This window comes from Lepus europaeus, chromosome 12 (genome assembly GCF_033115175.1).
Source record: "Lepus europaeus isolate LE1 chromosome 12, mLepTim1.pri, whole genome shotgun sequence".
Classification (NCBI taxonomy): Eukaryota; Metazoa; Chordata; class Mammalia; order Lagomorpha; family Leporidae; genus Lepus; species Lepus europaeus.
This window is the reverse complement of record NC_084838.1, coordinates 46462394-46486214: the sequence shown is the minus strand read 5'-3', so window position 1 is coordinate 46486214 and position 23821 is coordinate 46462394.

The window sequence follows — 23821 nt, the reverse complement described above, 5'->3', positions numbered from 1 at the left end:
GCCAATGCCACGAAAAAAAGGAATTCTTGGATCCAAGAAGTGCATAGTAGGCCCTCATATAAATTGTTCCAAATGAATTTACAACATGATGAAAGTGATATGCTTTGAATACTTTTAAAATGCAGTATTATTTGAAATTTATTCAGAAGTGTTTTGTGAAAACATTTATTTGGAAGGCAGAGTTACATAGGGAAAGGTATATATACACACACACAAAGAAAGGGAGAAAGAGAGAGAGATTTTCTATCAACGGATTCACTCTCTAAATGGCCACAACAGAGAGGTATGGGTTAGCCTGAACTCCATCCACATCTTCCACAGGGGTGTAGTAGGGGCCCAAGCACTTGGGCCTTCTACTATATTCCTAGACTCATTAGCAGGAAGCTGAATTGCAAAAGGAGTGGCTGGGACTTGAACCACAATTCAAATATGGAATATTGGCACTGCAAAGTCCACAATGTGGGCCCCCAATAAATATTTTTCACTAGAGGCTCTGAGTATGACTTAAAAAGAGTTGAGCCGGCATTGTAGCATAGTGGATAATGCCACGGGCAATGCCGGACCCCAGTTCAAGTTTTGGCTGCTATACTGCTGATCCAGCTCTCTGTTATGACCTGGGAAAGCTGTAGAAGATGGTCCAAGTCTTTGGGCCCCTATACCAGTGTGGGAGGCCTGGAAAAAGCTCTTGGCTCCTGGCTTTGGATAGGCTCAGCTCCAACTGTTGCTGCCATTTGGGGAGCGAACCAGTAGATGGAAGACTTCTCTTTCTCTCTCTCTGCCTCTGTCTCTCTGCAACTCTACCTTTCAATAAAATTTTAAAAATCTTAAAAAAAGAGCTAAGCTTCTCAGATTATTCAGATCAATTATAAGAAGGATTTGGTTTGTTGGCTAATAGTCTGTCTCTTGTGCATTGGTGTATGCTGTTCCATTCTATAAGGTCACTAAATCCTATTGCTCTGACCTATCAGATCCCCAGATACTCATAAATGCCAACAGTTGGTCTCCAAGGAAACTGAAGGGAAGATGTCACTGATCCTAGGCCAGACCTATACCTCTGCTATAAAACCAGCAAGCAAGACAAACAAGCAACACCTCTGCCCCAAGTATTAGAGGTAGAAAGAAGCAAAACAGTATTTCTGAACCAGCATCCATTTGTTATTCCTAATGGAGTGTTAAAGGGACTGCTGGGGGTAGGGGTTGGGGGTGGGGCATCCCAACTACCCTCCACAAAGACAGCATTTGACTCTATGGTGTATAATCATGTGAGAAATAATCAGGCTGTTCTGAAAGTTGCTTGCAATAAAAGGAAATATTAAAGAGTCCCAATATTAATTTGAATTTTAAAATATCATCAATATGATAGTTCATATATCAGTTATTTTTGGACAAAGGATGTAATTGAGCTATTCCATCCATGTATTAATGGATTATTAAGCATTACACATACAATATACAAAAGATGAAGAAATGCTGCAAGTGAATTCCCATCATTATGAATTCTTCATTATTAATGGATTACCTCCATTTCATCTCACATTCACCAGTATCCACTATTTGAATATGTTCATTTCCTTCTTTCCTATGAAATATACAATGCCTTGTTTGGATTTCTTTCAAAGTGAATAAATATTTTAGCTAAGGTACTTCTATCTGAATATTCCAGACTAAAGCAATCTTGGAAAAAAAATATCCCTCACAGCATTCATCAGGAAATTGTATCTCTATTACCTTTCAAAAAATTGCTATGGGTTAGTTTTGAGATGTTATGAATCCCACTAAAAATGGAAAATCTAGTTGCATGAATATATTCATTTTAAAATAAAAATGAAATTCACAGAACAAAGGAAAACCCTAAATATATACCTGAACATTTTTCTCATTTGATTAAATATTCAACAGTAACATTTTGTGGAGGAAGTGTTTTCCAGTTGGTATTTTAAATTCAATTCAACCCATATAAAAATGTGGCAAGTGTGAGGAAGCGCTGAATATTACTTTTTAAATATTGCTGTTATTATATATTAACTTAGTATAAGTGTATTTAGTATTACTTAGTATAACTTAGTATAAGTGTAATTTAAATAGTACATGAAAATAAATGGCATTTTCAGGTATTATGTGACATTGTTCCTATAAAATTCCAGTCTAAGTCGTAAATCACAGCTTTTGAATCAAATATCTAAGTGTGCTGAAGCATTTCCAACAAATAGCTCATTTTAACTGAAAAGAAGCCATTGGCATGCAGGATTTTATAATCAGAGGTTCTCAGCTGCTCACCTTAAATTAAAAGTTGAGTTAGGTAAGGGCAAAATGAAGAAATCAGCATTACCTTGAGTTTTATTTTAACCAAGTCATCTTCTGACTCCAATAAAAATTAGGAATTTGTTGTTAGTCTGTACCACAGGCAATTCCTATGATAACTGAATCTATTTGATTTAGTTTAATAAATATTTAGATGACTCCATGTGTGCCAAACTACTGAATAGAATGAGAGATAAGATCAATCTCTGCAGGGAAGGAGCTAAAAAATCAAAGAAATGGAAATAATTCAAGTGTACAGACAGCTTTCTATTCCAGCCACACCAGGATAAGTCTTCCAAATTAAGGTATAAGGAGGGGGAGATAATATGTACCCTTAAAAAAGGTAGGGTTCCCCAGACAGAGATGAGCAGAAGAAGTATGCCCAAGTTGGAGAGCAGGATGAAATAATCAGATATTTCTAGAGAAGAGAATATTCCTTTGAAGGAGCACATATTGGCTTGGAAAGTAGATTCACCTCAAAAGGAGAATGGAAAGGACCTGGGAGCAAGAGGGCTTTGCCTTGTAAATTGAGGAACTTGAACTAAGTGAGGCTAGCAGCCACTGTTTGATGGTTAAAGGTCTTAAATAGAAGACAGACAGAATATCTTAGTCTGTTTTGTGCTACTATATCACAAATACCTGAGATTGAGTGATTTATAAATGATCAACATTTATTTTCTCATAGTTTTTATGGTTACAAAATCTGAGCTCAAAGTGCTGACATGTTCAATTGTGTGGTGAGGGTTATACTCCTGCTTCCAAGTTACTGCCTTGTTGCTGTATCCTTTGGAGGTGAGGAATTATGTGGCCAGGCATGGCACAGGGCAGAAGGGCAAGAGAGTAGAACAGTGCACAAAGCTCTTATATAAAGGCCTTTATCCTATTCACATGATCACCTCTTAAGGGTCCACCTCTTGGCACTATCACATTAGGTATTGAGTTTCAATACATGAAGTTTGAGAGGATCCATTACACCCATAGCACCAAATTAATGTTTTGTTACAGAAATTAATGAGTTGTCTATCAGGCTGATTAGGGTGGAGGGAAAGATTGTAATAAGAAGATTGGTTTAAAGGCCAATTAATTCAGACAAATGATGAAAAGAGCACAATTATGACAGTGGTTCAGAAATAGAGGCAAGGAAATGGATGCTGGAAAATTCATAACACTAACACATAAAGTTTTAAGACCTGGCTGGAGATTACAGAAGGCCCTGAGTAATTACACAGGCTAGCCCAATGTGAAAATGTGGAAGTCACCTACATCAGGTGACAGCTGAAACACTAGTGAATTCGGGAAACACAATCAAACCGGTTTATAAGAAAACCAAAGACAGAATTTTGGAGTATCTGTGTTTTATGGGGCTTGGAAAATAGCAGAAAGAGGGCCAGTTAATGAGGATGAAAAAAATAGAATAACTGAAAAATAAAATGCCTATATATTAATTTAACCAGCATTATTATTGATAGATATAGAATATTTCAGACTATTTTTTGAAAACCATAATTACCCTGATATATTAGGATTCTGGTGGTAAGGCTGAATATTTACTGTCAAATTTACAGAAATCAATCTATATGATTGAATGCAGTGTCAGGGGCTGGCACTGCGGCATAATGGGCTGGGCCTCTGCCTGCAGCACCAATGTCCCATATGGGCGCTGGTTTGTGTTCTGGCTGCTCCACTTCCAATCCAGGTCTCTGCTGATTGCTTGGGAAAGTAGTGGAAGTTGGCCCAAGTGTTTGGGCCCCTGCACTCCTTGGGAGACCCAGAAGAATCTGCTGGCTCCTGGTTTCAGTTCAGCTCAGCTCTGGCCACTGGGGCTTTTCGGGGAGTAAACCAGCAGATGGATGATCTTTCTCTCTGTCTCTACTTCTCAAATATATAAAAATAAATATATTAAAACAATGCAATGTCCATCAAATACCAACTAGATTTTTCTAGCAATTTCCTAAAGTGCTTATAGATTTTTTGAAACTAGCGAAAAATTCCTCTCTAAACTTAAACTAAGATTGTCTAAAGGAAACAATTTATGTTTAGGTCCAATGAAAATGTAAATTTCTTAAGGAAAAATATGAAAAGAAAAATTAAATGGATTAATAATAAAAATAAAAGTTTTAATGTTAATAATGAACAAAATACAAATGCTCTTTAAACATAAAGCATTCCTGCAAATAAACAAGGAAGAAGAGGTTTCATAGAAATATGAGCAGAATAAATGAACAAGCAAAGTTAAATCTTCACATTAAAATTACAAAGCTGATTGTAAGTAGTAAAACATATTTAATTTCACTGGTAAAACAAAAAACAAAAATAGAGATAATTAGAAGCCTCTTGAAACTTGTCAAATGGAAAAATTCTTAAAAATAAAACTGTTCCAGAATGCTGAAGCTCACAGCCATTTGGAATTTCAAAAATTTAATGTTTTAACAGTGGACAGTCACCAAAATCTGTTGGTTCCCAATATGGCCATCTTTCTGTCACTGTGTGGGGCAATCAACACAAGTAACTTCATGCTGTACTTATAAAGCCAAAAGTTCCTGCAAAAACCAAAAGCATAATTTGTAATAAATGTATTCATTTGTGGAGTTTATTCTCTTCATATAGTCAAAGCCATTAAAAGTTTGTCTACTGGAAAGCATTCTGAATAAATCTAACTGGGAATTAAAAATAAAATGGATCCAAAAGAATTTCACCAACCAGAAAGGTGAAATCCAGAATGGAAATTACTATGAGGGTGCCTGTTCTATGTTCTACTTTCTGGATCTGGAAGGCTCAGCTCCATCTCTTGCCTACCTGAAGGAACATCAACTTACTCTGCAAGACCCACCTCCATGGAGCTTTCACTCACTCCTTCATTTCCCTCTCCCTGGCTGGCAGAGTGAGATGCCTTCATAGTGTTTTATTTGTGCTTCCTTTATAGTCTGTGATATGCAATACATCTTATGCTGTGATAATTACAATTTGCAAGTTTGTGCCCCCTATTAGGTACAGAAAGGAGGAGAAATAGAAATCATCTTGGAGGAAATGTGGGACAGGTAGAGCAGGAAGTGTGTGTGTTGGGGGGGAGGAGTGAATGACACAAAGAGGGAGAAAGAAATGAAGAGGAAACTACACATGATGACCAATTTATTACATACTTTTTGCAACTTTCTTGAAGTATATAATCAAACTGCATAATTTGGGCCAAATATTTTACTTTGAGACTGGATTTTATCAGCATAAGGATCTTTATGTATCAAATTGTATTGAAAATTGCCAAATATCTCTTATACTTCATATAGCATAAAGCTATGAAATGATGAATTTCAGGTAATGCAATGTCTTGTTTGTGTAAATAAGGACACTCTTCAGAAAACTGGCAAATCAAAATGTGGAATGAAAATGTCTCGGATTTTCTAAGTTGGGATTCATTATAGCTGTTCTCTTAAAATAATTCAACAAGGATAGTGAAATAGACACTTTGAAGAATTGAAAGAGGTTACTCCCGATGAGTTGAATAGGAAAAAGGAACTGATAGAGACAAAAAGGTGTAATAATTCAATACACAATGACTGCTTCTGCCAAGTTCAGTAATTTTACTAAATGAGGCTAAATGCTGGGGTGTAACTGTGAATTTTGCATTGTCCCTTCCCTCAAGAAAAACCTACTGTAATGGAGAGGCAGGTAAGTAACCAGACATTACATGTTACAATGTAAGAAACGACAGGCGCTATGGGACATGAAAAAACAGTGAGCCTATTTTTGGGACATCAGAAAAGGCCTTCTAGAAGAGGCAATATTTAATCATGCTACCTGAAGGAGTCATCTATAGAAAGAGTGATGGAGAAGATTACACCAAAGGCGCTCCCAGTGCTGAAAGCAGGCAAAATTACCCAGGAACAGTATGGTTGGCTCATTGATGGTTTTCATCATAAGCAGGCAAAATAAAATGCAATTGATAAGTTAGTTCTAAATTAATTTCTCATAAAACTCTAGATGGAGTTTTTAGGATTTGTATAGTTTTAAAGTTCATTGGTTTGTCTATAGGCAGGCTGATGATCTAACCTCAATAGCATTTTGCGGAAAATTTATAACGTATTGGGTTATTGTGCATATGAAATGAAGTAATATTATGAAGAACTTAACACAGTGCTTGGCACACAATACATCAATAGCCATAATTACTATATGGTATATATTCCAATTTTTAGACGAGGGATTTGAAGCTCTGATAATATATAGAAATCCCACAGAGTTACTAGAACAAAAACTAAAATCCAGATATCTCTGGAGGTTCTCAAGTTATTTTTATGCATTCATGTGTGCTGATTCTTCTTTATTAATACTATGTATGGGCAATGACCCCATACTGTTTGGGAGAGATAGGACAGGTGCTCTGTTATCTTATTCCAGATTTTTTTTTTATTCCATTTGGCTCAGCTAAGATTTATGTCACATTTAAAAGTGAAAATGATGTACTTCATATTTAGTTACAGTCCCTTAAAATGGAAATGCAGAAGCTATATTGTAGTTCTACTCCATGGTTCTATTTGGGTGGTTTGTGTTCTTTAAGAATTAAAACAATGTTCTCTTTTTCCCCTGTTAAACATTAAATATATAAACTATATAACGAAGTAACATTTGAAACTCAGCAAATAAAAAACAAATGGTTCCTAGAGGACTGTTTAGAACCACTCTCATTTACAGTGGCATATTATGTAATGGAGTTACAAACAGATCTTCCACCAGAGGGCATTTGATGGGTCACAATCCTTTTGGAGACCCCAGTGTGAGCAATATGAAAGCTCAGTTTACCAGCTCTCTAGTGTTCAGAGCGGAGTTCAGGAAAGTTGGCAGCAAAGGAGTCATAACACCTACAGAATACTTGAAATGCAGTCTTTCACTTTCTACAATCTTGCAAAAGCTTGTAACGTACTGGCAGACAATAGGCTATTTATTAATTACCCAAAGTATTTGTGGCCTTATTATTTTTCATAAATAAATAAATGGCAATACATAGAACTTACTTATGAAGTCTCATCTTAGTGATTCCATCTAATTACAGCTGACTGAGAAGCATATCAGTTTGACAAAAGGATGACTCTTTATTTTTGGAGTCATTCACTAACCCAAGAGTGCTGTATTCTTCAAATTAACTTGTTTAAGCCATGTCTGCACAATATCCTGAGAGGTAGACACCAAATCACTGTAGGAGTACTTGAATTGCATTTTATGACTTTGTCAGTCAGCCCTGCCTCCATCTTTAGAAAGCTCCAAGATAGACGAAATTTTTACTCAATCAACTTCCACACTTTGGTCTTAGTTTAGTGCTGTGGAATTATACAGACTAAATCCAATCCCTGTTGCACACAATAAGACAAAATTACCTCACACATATCCTCTCTTCCTTTTGTTTAAGAATATGTACTTTCTCAGGAGAAAATATTGGGATTCGAAATTTTATACACAGGAAGGTATATTTTCTATTAATAAATGATGAGATGATATTTAAATCAAAGCACATGTTTTGAAACATAACACCATGTGCCATTCTTAAAAATATTCTTTGAATGCATATTTAAGTAGCCTGAGAACTTTATCTGAGAATAGAAATGTTATAAAATGGTTTGTGAGAAATATCAAAAATACATACTTTATAAAGTTGAATCTAAACATAGCTGATGGTCTATTTACAAAACTAAATATATGCTTAAAATTATTCTTAGAATAGTATTTGTTAATGTGAAATTTCAGTTGCAACTTGAATGGATTAAGGAATAACTTAAAACCTGGTAAAGCATTATTTGGGATATGTCGCTGGAGGTTTTGAGAAGCATTTAGCATGTGAATCTAAATGCATCAGGTGGAGATCTATCCTCAGTTTGGTCATAGGTTAGGAGCCCAGAGAGAAGAAATACAAAAGGCTAATTGTTTTCCTCTGGGTGAGCTGAGACAAACTCATTTTTTGCTGTCTTGAACATCAGAATTTCTGGCTTCCTGGTCTTTGGACTCCAGGGCTTAAATGTGTATTTCCCACCCCCACTCCTGGCCCAAGTTCTTGAGTTTTGGCCTCTGAGAGGTACATCATTGGCTCAGTGGTTTGGGGGATTTTGGATTTGGACTGAGCCATGGCTTCCCAGGGTCTCAAGCCTGTGGATGGCTTGCCATGGGACTTCCTAGTTTCCATATTCTCATAAGCCTATTCCCTTAATAAATCTTCTCTCATCAATCTATCCATAATATGCATATCCTATTGGTTCTATTTCTATGGGGAACCCTGAATACTATAAGGTTTAAAATTAATAGTTTATCAAAATATTCAAGTATAACATACAAAAAAAGTTAGGAAAAGTAAAAGCACACAAAATTCTTCCTGTTACCATACATTTAAAAGACATTAAAAATTTTGTTCTTTCATGTTAAAGGCAATTTTTAAAAGAAACTTAGAGAAGCCCAAACTGCATATGTGTCCTCCAAACTATTGAACATATAAAATAAACTTGGATTATGACAATAAAAATGTACATTTCTCAATTTGAAAAATTTCATGCTAACTTCAGAAAGGAAAATGAAGGAAAATTCTAATATAATCTGTTTACAAAAAAATTACCTAAAATAATGTGAAAGTAGGGACAAGTATCAGAAGTGGAAAGAACAATTGAAGAAGGAAAAGAAGAAGAGGGAGAGGAGGAGCATACAAACAAAAACATAACACTAGTGATGGAAGTATTAATTCGGATAATAGAAAATAAGGCACAGAGTAAACACATAAAAATGTATATATGAATTAAAGTTGTAATACATAATGACATAAGTCAAAAAACCTTGGCAACCAAATAATTTAATATCAAGATGTATGTAACAAAAGTGTTAAAAATGATAATCAGACAGAAATTATTTTAGCAGGAAAAATTAATACATTCTTTCTGTTTTTCTGTTTTTTCTCTAGACCAAGCAGAAAGAGAGAAATTAGGTAACAGAAATTTTAATGAAATAAACATTGAATCACATGCCACTCTAATAGACAAATCATCTTTTGTTCATTTGTATGGCCCATTAACAAAACCTGATAACAGAGTCTACTGCAAAACAAAAATAATTGCATTCCAAAAAAAATTATATTTTGTGCAAACAAGTTGATCTGATCCTATAGGTGGAAAAATTAAAAACATAAATTCTAACAAATGACACTTCCTTCCTAATTGCCTTGCTTTTAAGAAAAAACCAAAATTATAATTGTACCATTGCAGGTTATATAAGATATAAAATAAAACACTTTACAGAAAGCCTTATCTGGCATAATCACATAATCATCCCAACATTACATTTGTAAGTTTAAAATTTATCAGATAATAAAAATAAGGGAAGTTATGTTTTATGTTAGAAAATTTAGAAAAAAAAAATTTTTTTGACAGGCAGAGTGGATAGTGAGAGAGAGACAGAGAGAAAGGTCTTCCTTTGCCGTTGGTTCACCCTCCAATGGCCACTGCGGCCGGCGCACCATGCTGATCCAAAGGCAGGAGCCAGGTGCTTCTCCTAGTCTCCCATGGGGTGCAGGGCCCAAGCACTTGGGCCATCCTCCACTGCATTCCCGGGCCACAGCAGAGAGCTGGCCTGGAAGAGGGGCAACCGGGATAGAATCTGGCGCCCCAATCAGGACTAGAATCCGGTGTGCTGACGCCGCAAGGTGGAGGATTAGCCTATTGAGCCTCGGCGCCAGCAAAAATTTAGAAAAATTTTATTCAGCAAATTCAATGAAGAAAATGTATGTGCATATATGTATGTGTATGTGTATATGCAGTTAATTATAGTGTGAAGAACAATAGTTTTGATAAATGAAACCCAAAACGGTTTATTTGAAAAAACAAAATACAGATAAACTGCACTAAGAAAGTTATTCAAAAAGTAAAAGTGTAGACAGATTCACAAAGTTCAATTGGGAAAGAGAATAGATGTCATGTTCATCATACATTAGATGATTATATTAGATTTGTTTTTGAGGCCTCATATCTTTCTTGGCCCACTACTTTGTTTCAGTGATTAGTGCTTCATAATGTGATGGATAATTGGTAGGTAGGGCAAATCTTACCTCAATTATTTCAAAATCTACAAAATAATACCACCCAATTTTTAATCAGTGAATTTTAATTTTATATTATTAAAACAATTTTATTTAATAGGATTCCTATTGAATTGTAATTCATATACAAATCACTCTACAAGTGATTCATATTTATAAAATTACATCATTCTATAAAAATGGATGTGCATATTTAATCTTATATGTCCATCAATATCATTTATTTCCTCTATAACATCACATTTATATCTTAATAGAGTTAGTCTTTTTTATGTTTTATACATTTGAAATCAATATTTTCTCCAATGTATTCCTATTTTTTTCTAATGATGTGTATGGTTAGAATAACAAATCAACAAAATGGCAAAGCAATTTATCTATTAAAGAGATTGTATTTCTTTCTGACAAGTAATCTTAACTTCAGCTATGGCCATTATTTATTAACTCAACATAAGTTGAGTTCCTATAATATAAAGTAATGAAAATACAGAACACAGACATTTCAATATGCAGTTAGAAAAACCACCCAGGATGAAGAGTGAAAATTTGAAGATAGGGATAAGAGATCAGGGGGTTAGCCTTGGGCTCAGAGAGAGAGATAAAGAGAGAGATCAAGAGAGCAAGAGTGAAAGAATACCTTCTCTTTGATCAATTCTATGATGAAAGGAAAATGGAAGGATACCCTCTTTATAACCTAAGAAAACCAGTAAAGATATGTAGAAGTATCATTGAATTAGAGGATCTAGGACAAGCTGCAGAAGTTAGGATGTGCACCTAAAGTGTTGAAAATGTACAGGACATTTTCCTATTTAGAAGTCATTTACTTACAAGGCATTTCCAAGTAAATTTGAACTTTAAGAAGTAGTGTTGGAAAAATTGGTCTTTTTTGATATTTAAAACTATAAATACTGAAGGATTCTTAAATGTTACAGAAACTTTAGATTTTTTTTTTTATTAAAAGAAAGTGTAAGAAATCTGGAATTTAGTAGTTGCATGAACTTCTAACGTTGAAGAGAAAACAAATCTGGTGTTTCCAGCAATCTCATACATTTATGAACCAGTGTGAGATATACTGAGTTCCAAGACATCTAACAGTCTCTTCTCTAATGGGTTCCAAAGGACATATTCTCACATAATTATATTAAAACTCTAGATTTATATAATGGCTTTTGAGAGTCTCCTTGAAAAGTTTTATTATCTCTCACATAATCCCTGTTAGATAAGTATGGTAAAGGGCCCATTATCTCCATCTTACAGACAAGATGGTCAAGATGCTCAGTTTCAAAGTCGAGTAGAAGGCACTAAGCATGTTCATGATGGAAAGACCAAAAAGATTCTGAATGCTGGACGTGTTACCAAGCTAGCCCTATCCCTTATACTTTTATGTTTTACTAATATTTTTGAAGTTAATATTTAATGCATTTAAAAAAGTAAAGAAAAACTAGTTCAATACACACATTAAACTTACCATCTCAAATTCAAAAAAATCTCATGCTAATAAATGACTCTATAAAATTGTTTCCCTTATATATGGCAACTCTCCCATGATGTTCCCTTTTTTAAAAGCTAAAAGATAACTTTATATTTTTCCCAGATATTTGTTAAGGTATAATTTAAAAAGAAAAATTATCTAGATTTATAGTATACACTATGGTGTTTTGATATATGCATGCACTATGAAATGATTCAATAAAGCCAATTAACATATCTATTACTGCACATATACTTTCTGTACTGAGAACACTGAATTCCTAGTTTCTTAGTATTTTTTAAACTATACACCAATATTATTAATTATAGTCATTGTGCTATGCAATAGTTCTCCAGGGCTTAATTCATCCTATTTAATTGAATATTTGGACCCTTTGACCAAGATTTTCCCATTCCCTCCTGATCCAGGCCCTGGCAACCATTTTAAAATCTCCTCTGCTTCTATAAGTTCAACATTTTAGTCTCCATATATGAGTAAATACAAGCATCTAACAAGAAGGCTGTGCCAACTCCATTGCTATGAATATGAATAACTAGTTACCCATTTCTATGGAAAGAATATAGGGTTATCCAACTTTAAAATAATCTCTTTAGTATTCTATGATTCCATAATCAAGAGAAAAAATTAAGGGCTTATACTTCTTGTAGGAGACACCATATGACATTTAAATATGTGTTGTGTGTGTGTGTGTGTGTGTTATATCTCTATTTAAAATAATTTTTCTCTCTCCAATCCCCTCTATGATATATAGTTAATTGAAAAAGATATAGTGACTTTTGGAAGCTAAATATATTATATACTTCATATTTGAAAAATTTAAAACTTCACAAAAGACATCACAGTTTTAAGTCAAATTGTCATATGCTTATGTGTAGCTGGCCCGCTGACATTGCCTTTAGAGAGATGTTTAGGAGCAGAGCGATGGCACTCCCAAATACTTAATACTGTGAGTAGCCACCTATACATATGAGAAACCTGACTCAATTAAGAAGAAAATTCACAGGATATTTATCATTATAGAACAGTAGAGTATGTGCATGCATCTGCTTTGCATAGTCACTTCCATTTACTATGTATTAAAATTTCTATATTGATTCAACAATTAGTATCTTAAGGTAGGTTTCTCATTTAACCATGCTAATAATGAAAAATAGTAATATCTATAAATAAACTAGAACTACAGATCAGTCCTCATTCAGTTTTTGAAATCCCAAGCTAGGAAAGAGGTGATTTTAACTTAAGTCTTCCATGAAGGGAACACTGAGCTTTCTAGTCTATAGTAGACTCTATAGTAGACTATATTGTCATTTAGAATAGCACCATCAATTTCCTCCCATACATGTGCACACACAGAAATGTGGCAAGTCCAATAGTTATTTACAAGACTTGTGGTTGAAGGTTTTTTTTTTTTTTTTAAAGATTTATTTATTTATTTGAAAGGTAGAGTTACAGAGAGGCAGAGGCACAGACAGGGAGAGAGAGAGAGAGAGAGAGAGAGGTCTTCCATTCACTGGTTCACTTCCCAAATGGCTTCAACAGCCCGAGCTGGGCCAATCTGAAGCTTGGAGCTAGGAGTTTCTTCCAGGTCTCCCACATAGGTGCAGAAGCACTTGGGCCATCTTCTACTGTTTTCCCAGGCTGTTAGCAAGGAGCTGAATCAGAAGTAGAGCAGCTGGGATTCAAAGCAATTCCCATATGGGAGGTAGACACCGCAGGCAGAGGCTTAGCCTACTACACCACAATGCCGGCCCCATGGGGTAATTTTTTAAGGATAATAAGAAGCCAAGTATTATTTTATTTTGGTAATTTTTTCAATATACAACATTTTAAAAAATATATTCCTAAATTAAAATTAGTTCGTGTGTCTACCTTAATAATGAGAAAAATCTTAAGAACTTTATTCCAATTTTTCTTGAATAATTAAGCCAAAAATGTCCATTTCTTCTAATGAAAACATATTTTGCTCTGAAATGTTAGTTTGGTATATTTACCCTGCTTAGACCAGTAATTACTTTGGATAAGCATGCTAATCTTCATGATCAAGTTTCTAGAATAACAGTGGCTAGAAATGTGTTCAATGTGCTCATGGTAAGTGGATTAAAACAAGCAATATTTTAAACAAAGAATAAAAGTAGAAGAAAGGAAAACAATAAGAACAATAATTCATTTTCTTTTTATAATCATGCACTTACAAAGAAATTTCCTTAAATTAATGGGCCATAAGAATTTTTTCTATTCTGAAGTAGGCTGATTGAATAATCAAATTCCATAGCCTAATAGAATTAATAAACTTTCTAAAGCCCAACCTTGAAAAAAAAAAATACCCACTTGAGTTTTATTGGAGAAAATGTTATATCAACGCTTAATGAGATAGCAAGCATGCATGAATAATTATTTTTACTTACTGTTCTCATTAAAGCAAAAAAAATCATTCTCTTAGAAGTAAAAAAATTTTCTATCATTACCATTAACTTGACTTTTTTATATTATAAAACAGAAACTCATTTAACTGTTTCCTTGAAATGATAGAAGAAACAGGCAACTTTAATAAAATAAAAGGGGGCAACCTTTCCTTTGATCAAATAATCATCTTAAGTTTCCAACCAAAGTATTACAAATATTCTAATGGAAGGGATAGCATTTGGGTGCCATAACTATTACTTTTCACTTTTATCCATGAAAAACCTCACCATAAAGACAAGAAAATGTTTATTCACCAACACCAAAGGACTGAACATTGCCTGAAAGTGAATAAAACTTACTTTTCTGGGCTATGGTCTTTACAAGTTGGTGATTTTTTTTTTTTTCATTTTCAATTCTCTTTATATACAGAAGATCAATTTAGTATATATTAAGTAAAGATTTCAACAGTTTGGCCCCACATAGAAACACAAAGTGAAACATACTGTTTGAGTACTAGTTATAGCATTAAATCAAAATGTACAGCACATTAAGGACAGAGATCCCACATGAAGAGCAAGTGCACAGTGGCTCCTGTTGTTGACCCAACAAATTGACACTCTAGTTTATGGCGCCAGTAACCACCCTAGGCTCTTGTCATGAGTTGCCAAGGCTATAGAAGCCTTCCAAGTTTGCCGACTCTGATCATATTTAGACAAGGCCATAAAAGACAGAGTGAGGATAGTAACCAATGATCCTAAGAGTGGCATTAACCAGGTCTGAACAATTATACAGCATTAAGTGGGGAAGAGGACCATCAGTACACACAGGTTGGGAGTAAAGCCATTGGTGGTAGAGTAGAGGTTATGATTACGAAGGAATGAGGCCCAAGTGCGCTAGACAGGGTCTAGAACAAAGGACAGAGTCATTATTAGAGGAGCTAAGAAAGGTGCTGTCTAAGCTACAATTAAGTTTTCTGATTGAGAGGCAAATAGAACCTGATAGAAGGGGCTTGATAATAATCTGGTGGGCTTTAGGCCTTGTGAGTTAAGAGGCCCAGACTTATCTATCTCTTCACATGGGGTATATCCTAAGGGAGGTGTGAACCTCCTAGGGGAAGGCACTCTGTTGACTTTCATTACTTAGCTGGCCTGGGAGGAGAGCTGGTCAGGTAAAGGCAGGTGGCATCTCTAACAAGAAATTTACAGTTCTGCCTGCAATGTTGCTGACCCTACTTGACCGTCCCCTCAGCTGCGGTGGTCACTTTGGAAGTTGGGCTGAGTGAAGGGCTTTTCGGCTTAGAGCCAATAAGATCTGTGGGTCTGACCTGGGCATCCTTCGACTCCAGGGCAGGTCCATTTCCAGTGATCCAACTCTTGGCAGAGCTGCCAGGGCTCTTCACAAGTATAACTTGATGATTATTAAAGCAATAGGTTTGGGATCTCTGCACATTAGTAACATCCTTTTGAGTTCGTATAACAATAAATGACTTCCATGCCACTATTTTCAAAATATACAGAAAGACTTCTGCTACCAAGAAAAGTACAGGGGGTATACTTTTCCCTATTTCTCCATCATATGATTTAAAACCCTCCACGGTATATAACAGACTTAAGAGTGGAAAAAGTAAAAGAGCGAACGGATTGGTTGGTAAACTAGTTTAATAAAATGGGGAGTTCCTTGGATTTTCTTTTGGTCTCATTCATAACAGACAGACATGAAGTTGAAAAAGCTCAATCATGGGGCCGGTGCTGTGGTACAGTGGGTTAATGCCCTGGCCTGAAGCGCTGGCATCCCATATGGGTGCCGGTTCTAGTCCAGGCTGCTCCTATTCCAATCCAGCTCTCTGCTATGGCCTGGGAAAGCAGTAGAAGATGGCCCAAGTCCTTGGGCCCCTGCACCTGTGTGGGGGACCCGGAAGAAGCTCCTGGCTTCAAATCGGCACAGCTCTGGCCGTTGCGGCCATCTGAAGAGTGAACCATTTTACGGAAGACCTCTCTCTCTGCCTCTCCTTCTTTCTGTGTAACTCTGACTTTCAAATAAATAAATGAATCTTAAAAAAAATAAAAAAAAGAAAAGAAAAAGCTCAATCACAGTTACACAGATAGATGTAGACAAATGACAGTCTCAGCAAAAGTCTGCCCTATAGCACAGGATCACCAAAGGGACAGGGACAGTTTTGCATGACAAAAACATTCCTGCTAACCACCCCATCCCAGTCAAAAGCTACAGAAAAAACTTTGGCTCCACGCCCCCCTCAAGCAAGGTGATTGGGCAGGAGAGGCTTCAGCCCTCTGAAGGCTTTCACAGGTACAAGACCCTCAGCAAAGTTGTGTTAGAAAAAGACCAAATAGAGTTTTCAATCTTTGAGAATCAGTCATGGAATATAAGTGGAGGCCATGTGGGGAGCCTGCACTAACACCCCCTCCCTCAGCAGTAATAAGACACTGCTTCCATTCTCCATTCAAAGAGTCAGAGGACTCGTGGGAGAACCAAGAAATCACTTGGGAACTTGAAAATCCCTGTTGCTTTAGCAGGAATAAGGAACTCCCCCAGCATTTGCAATAGAAGCCAATAGGAACCTAGACTTTATCTCTGCTTTGCGGTAATAAGGCACCCTCTCCTTTTCCAAATGGGTAAATACAAATTCAAACAGGAAAAAAAATCAAATTTTCCCTAATTTAGAAATGAGGAAGATTTTTCTACCCACTGCTTTTAAGACATTTACTTTAGAAAAACTGTGACTGTGAATCCTTTCTCTGCCCTTTGAGATGTAGGTAAGCCTATTTGAAGTCTAAATACGTATCTTGCCAGAACCCATGGAACTTGTTTCTCAACAACCTGAGATCCATTCTTTTGAAATATAATAGTCAAAGAAGATAACAACTATATACCAGTTCAGTGGAAAGGCATATGCATAACTTCCTTTAGGTACTTTTCAATTACTACTTTTTGTAGATATGAGAAAGGTTTTTTTTTATAGTTTGTTTTTTTGCTTGTTTTTGTTTTGTTTTTAAAGTTTTATTTTATTTACTTTAAAGGCACAGTTAGAGATAAAGAGAGGGAGAGGGAGAGATCTTCTACCTGCTGGTTCACTCTAAATGGCCACAATGGCTGGGGCTGGGCCAGGTCAAAACCAGGAGCCAGGAGCTTCCTTCAGATATCGCATGTGAGTGCAGGGGCCAAAGCACTTGGACCATCTTCTGCTGCTTTCCCAGGAGCATTAGCAGGGAGCTGAATTGGAAGTGGAGCAGCTGGGACTTGAACTGATGTCCATATGGGATACCAGCCTCACAGGCAGCAGATTTAACTGCTATGCCACAATGCCAGCACTGAGAAGGTTTTTTTTTTTTAATATTTAAATTTGTCTTTGCATAAAAGCAATTAGGAAATATAGATGATCACCCAATTTAGGACAAATTGTGTAAAAAATGTGAAATCGGGGCCGGCGCAGCAGCTTAAAGCCCTGTCCTGAGGCGCTGGCATCCCATATGGGCACCTGTTCTAGTCCCGGCTGCTCCTCTTGCGATCCAGCTCTCTGCTATGGTCTGGGAAAGCAGCAGAAGATGGCCCAAGTCCTAGGGCCCCTGCACCCACGTGGGAGACTTGGAAGAAGCTCCTGGCTTCTGGCTTTGGATCGGTGCAGCTCGGGCCATTCAAGCCATCTAGGGAGTGAGCCAGAGGATGGAAGACTTCTCTCTCTGTCTCTACCTCTATCTGTAACTCTTTCAAATAAATAAAATAAATCTTTAAAAAAAAAGAAAAGAAAAATGTGGAGTCTTCTCATTGGGAGATTTGTTATCATTTATCTTATTTATCTTGAAAGCACAGATGTAACAGATCATACTGCCTGGCAATGGAGAGCTGGAATTTGTTTCTGTACTTGCAATCTCTTTAGCAGATTGCCTATGACATGTATCACATTCTTGCCTAAAACTTATTAAGTAACAAAACTGTTTTCATTCAGTTTTTTCTTTGTGGAGAGGTTCCCTGAGTTATCAGGAATTTTTTTTAGCATTACTTTTTTATTTATTTGAGAGGCAGAATGAGACAGGGAAAAGAAGAGATCGTCTGTCTTCTGGTTCATTCCCCAATTGCTCATAACACCTAGAGCTGGGCCAGGAGCCAGGATTCAGTCTGTGTCTGCCTTGTGTGGGGCAGGGACGCAAGCACTTGAGTCATCACTGGTGACTCCCAGGGTAAACACTAGCAGGACGCTAGAAGCAGAAGCAGAGCAGAGCCCAAGCACTCGGATATGGTTTGATGGCATTGTAAGTGGCGTCTTACATATTGCACAAAAAGCCCACTCTGGAAATTTTATTTTTAATTATATTTCCCCAAGATTTCGAAGGAGAGCAAAAATTGGCTGTATTAATATTAGGAAAAATAGAATTCAGAATAAAAGAAAACTTAGAGATATGGAGATTCATATAATAAAAAGGATCAATTTTCAAGAAAATAGCAATCTTAAATGTCTGTACTCATACAACAAATGCAGCTGCAGAATACAGAGAAATTATGAGCAAGATTGTGTATCTGGAGTTGTCAGCATTGGGAAAGTATAGTAGAGTATATTGGACCAAGAATTAGGAGCTCTTGATTCTTACATATTCTTCCAGTAAACGGTTTTGTGATTATGATCAGTTTACTTTATCTCCTTGAGCCTTAGTTTTTCTATTTTCTATAAAATTTGGGTTAGACAGATGATCAACAAGTTTCCTTGCACATTAAAAATCAAGATTTCTTTGATGTGATATAATTCAATGGGTTCTAGAAATTAGTAACGTTCAGAGAAAGCACATTTATTTTATTTTTTTAAATTTATTTGACAGAGTTAGATAGTGAGAGAGAGAGGGAGAAAGATCTTCCTTCCATTGGTTCACCCCCCAAATGGCTGCTACGGCCGGCACTGTGCCCATCTGAAGCTAGGAGCCAGGTACTTCCTTCTGGTCTCCCATGCGGGTGCAGGGGCTCAAACACTTGGATCATCCTCCACTGCCTTCCCAGGCCACAGCAGAGAGCTGGATTGGAAGAGGAGCAACCAGGACTAGAACCCGGTGCCCACATGGGATGCCGGCGCTGCAAGGCGGAGGATTAACCAAGTGAGCCACAGTGTCGGCTCCCCAGAGCAAGCACATTTATAACGATACTTGATAAAACAGAGACTTCATATTCTAAAATAAAATTGTAATGGTTATACAGAGATTATTATATAAATGGAACTGATGTTAAAAAACCTAGGTAGAAGCTGGTGCTATGACTTGGTGTGCTAAGCCTCCGCCTGTAATGCCAGAATCCCAAGAGAGCCGGTTCATATCCCAGTTGCTCCTCTTCTGATCCAGCTCTTTGCTGTGGCCTGGAAAACAGCAGAAGATGGCCCAAATGCTTGAACCCCTGCACCCACATGGAAGACCCAGAAGAAGCTCCTGGCTCTTGGCTCTGCTCTATCCATCTAGGGAGTGAACCAGTGGATTGAAGACCTTTCTTTCTGTCTCTCTCTCCTCTGTAACTCTACCTCTCAAATAAATAAATAAAATCTTTTAAAAAAAACATAGGTAACAAATTTTGAAACAATTACTTAGTGAACCTCTCTCTTGAGATAGTGTACTACTTTTAAAATGTCCTTTAGAATATATTAAATTATACCTCCAAGAATAACCCCAAGTCCACAAGTCAACATGTAAATGATTAAAACAGGTGCCACAGTTGAGAGCATTCAGCAGACTGCATTTCTACTCTATTAACATTTCCCTGACCTTATATCATGAATCATGTCTTAACACAATATTCAAGTAGTCAAAGCAGAGCAATCATGTGCAATATGTAGCATATTTACTGTATATAGTACCATATAATAGTATCAGAAAATATTACTCTTATACATAGACCCTAAAAAATGACTTCCTTCAATTGCTACTTCATACCATTGATGAAATTAGGACAGAATTTTTGAGTTAGGCAGTTACTGTAACAGCACACTGTGAGGGAATTCAGGTATCCTGATATTAATTACACCTATATGGAGGCTATTGTTGATTGACCACTAATTTAAAGAGTGAATTTAATGGACAGCCTCAATTTCCCCATATTCAAAATAAAGAAACACACGAAAGTAGCAGGTAGAGTTTATCATAAATGTTCTCTAAACCACCTGGCTGCTGAAAGGTAAACAACAAATAAGCATTTTCAGAAAAATTATACAACCTAAACTTCTTAATATTTTAACTTGCTAAACAAAAATACAGTTATTATTTTCTTCAATAAACTGGTGTGAAAAATAAGGCAGGGAAAAATTAATGGAAGTTTTCAAGGCATTACAGTTTATACATTGATTTTCATGGAGGCATTAGAACAGATGCACATTTCTTTTACAAGATTACAGCTTCATTAAATCTTAAAAGTACACTGTTGGACAATGACAGGTACCCAATGGGAAAGTCCATCAGCTAACATTTATTGACCACTTAACTCCACAGGGCTGTGTACTAAACACAATGAGATGTCACAAAAGAAATGGAAGGCGTGACTCTTAACCTTGAAGAAATTAAAAACAAAGGCTGCCCACAGCAACGATTTTAGCATTTATGATAAACTGTCATTTTAGGTTAGAGAGGGATCATTTTTACTTCCTTCCCTCAATCAAGAGTTAAATATGTTCCTAGGTATTCTCAGCAGTAAGCTAAATGATTCCTCTTACTTGTATTATATTATTGTAAACATGTTTCAATAGTTTCCTACTGGAAATTAAATACATGTTAAACGAAGAAATTCTTTTCTCAAATTCAAATAACAAGGATTATTAAAATAGTAGGGCTCCAAGGTCTGGAAGCATTCTCTTCTGGGGCCAAATGCCATATCTACTGCTACAATCATGTGACTTGGGATCTAACAGCCCCTGATGGTCTCAGTTTCAGTTCATTGTTTAATGGGGATCATACCCTAAACTTGCAATATCATTGTGTGAATTAAATTTAATAATATAAGCACTTCCTAGTCCATACAATTTCTAAGTAAATTTTGGCAATTGTAAACATTAATATTAATAATGCTATTATTCTTTCTAAAATTTGTCAGAATATATGAAAGGGCATTATACTTAGGTGCTGTTTCCACTGTACTGTTGGAATATGGCAACACAATGGTATGTAAATAGTAATTAAAATGTGCACAAAGGTTGTCCTTAGCAACATTCTTCCAACTATTTCTTAATATACTATAATTTTTCAGGAAAAGAGACCACTTTTAAGGAACTCTGTTTATCTTACTTTGATGAGAGATAGACACATAGGTATTTATTTTACATGAAGAAAAATCTTATAGGTCATAGCAATTGCTAGCATTTAGAGGCACTTTAAATCCCATAGAAGATTCACTTCTATCATATTCATCTTTTAACTTATGTATAAAGGTGCCAGGAAATCTGTCCTTTTACTGCAAGACAATTTTACTTTTAACTAGAAGATAAAGTTTCTCAAAGTGTGTCACCCAACCAACGTAGTAGCATCCAACAGGAATATCAAATCTATACATAAATCCATGTAAAAACTGAAGTCACAGAGTTCCTCATTGACTAGAGTTTCCCTGTTGCTTTTTACTTAGACAAATACTTCTCATCAACTATAATTTAAAGTGGGAAAATGTACATTCCACAAAATTCAATTAACTCTTTTTTTCAGTCTCTCATTGTTTCTAACACTTAAAATTAATCAGTCATCCCATCCATAAATATCCATGGTCAGGAGTGGGTTATGAATGGTGGTTCCAGGGATCTCTGCAGATACAAAACTCTGTGAGTGTCCACATCTTTAATATAAAATGGCATCCTATTTGAATTTGCCTTATACACATCTTTCCATATACTTTAAATCACCTGTAGATTAGTTATAGTCCCTAGTACAATATAATGCTCAGTAAACAGTGGTTACACTGTGTTGTTTAGAGAATAATGTCAAGGGAAAAATGGCTGTGCATCTTCAATATGGATGCAATTACTTTCCCAAATACAAGTAATTTTTAAAAATTTTTTGACAGGCAGAGTTAGTGAGAGAGAGAGGCAGAGGGAGAGTTATAGACAGTGAGAGAGAGACAGAGAGAAAGGTCTTCCTTCTTCTGTTAGCTCACTCCCCTAATGGCTGCAATGGCTGGCACTGCACCGATCCGAAGCCAGGAGCCGGGTGCTTCCTCCCGGTCTCCCATGCGGGTGCAGGGACCCAAGCACTTGGACCATCCTCCGCTGCCCTCCCAGGCCACAGCAGAGAGCTGGACTGGAAGAAGAGTAACAGGGACTAGTACCCGGTGCCCCAACTGGGACTAGAACCTGGGGTGCCGGCGCCGCAGGTGGAGGATTAACCAAGTGAGCCACGGCGCCGGCCCCCAATATAAGTAATTTCAATCTGTGGCTGTTTGAAACTATGCATGTGAAACCATAGGAATGGAGGACCAACTATATTTAGTATTCCTAGGCATAGAGTGACATGTGTTCCAGTTTTACAGTAGCACCCCTCTGGGTATGCCTTTCAACCTCTAACTTCTTCTCTAATGGTTTCTACCTTACTCTCCAGAACAGCAAAATTGTATAATGGCAAAGAAACACTGAACCAGACTCTAGATTTGAAACCTTGCTGATTATCTTGGTATACATTATTAAACCTTTCTTTTTTCTTTTTTTTCTTTTCTTTTTTTTTTTTTTTTTTTTTTGACAGGCAGAGTGGACAATGAGAGAGAGAGAGAGAGAGAAAGGTCTTCCTTTTTCCGTTGGTTCACCCTCCTATGGCCGCTGCGGCCGGCGTGCTGTGGCTGGCGCACCGAGCTGATCCAAAGGCAGGAGCCAGGTGCTTCTCCTGATCTCCCATGCGGGTGCCGGGCCCAAGCACTTGGGCCATCCTCCACTGCACTCCCGGGCCATAGCAGAGAGCTAGACTGGAAGAGGGGGCAACCGGGACAGAATCCAGCGCCCCGACCGGGACTAGAACCCAGTGTGCCGGTGCTGCAGGCAGAGGATTAGCCTATTGAGCCGCGGCGCCAGCCTGTTGAACCTTTCTAAGTCTCTGATGTGGAGAGACATGTGTTACCCAATTCTAACAACTAAATAGAACATCTTGATGGCATTGATTTCATAAACCGTGTTCACCTCTCATTTCATTTTTCTATTTGTAGTTTATGTTCACTTTTTTTCAAACATAAAATACATTTTACCCTACTAATGACCACATGTAGTAGCTATTTCAGTGTTAACCTTTTCCTTCACAGTTACAACTATGCACAATGGCAACTATTGATTTAATTTTTAAGAACACCTATTTTTACTTAACAAATATGAACCTAGCTCCTCCTGTATGCTCGACAAGATTCTAGGTCCTAGAGTCTTAGAATAAACAATACAGGCAAGTTTTCTTCTCACTTATATTAATTTTCAAATGCAGCAGAAAGCAGTTAGATTAAATAATAGGTTAATAACACCATGAATATTATAATAATGTAGCTAGTTAAGGGGATAAGAATGATGGGGAGCACATTTAGAAGGATATTGTGGGAAAATTTCACTGAGAAAATCAGGTTTGTGCAAA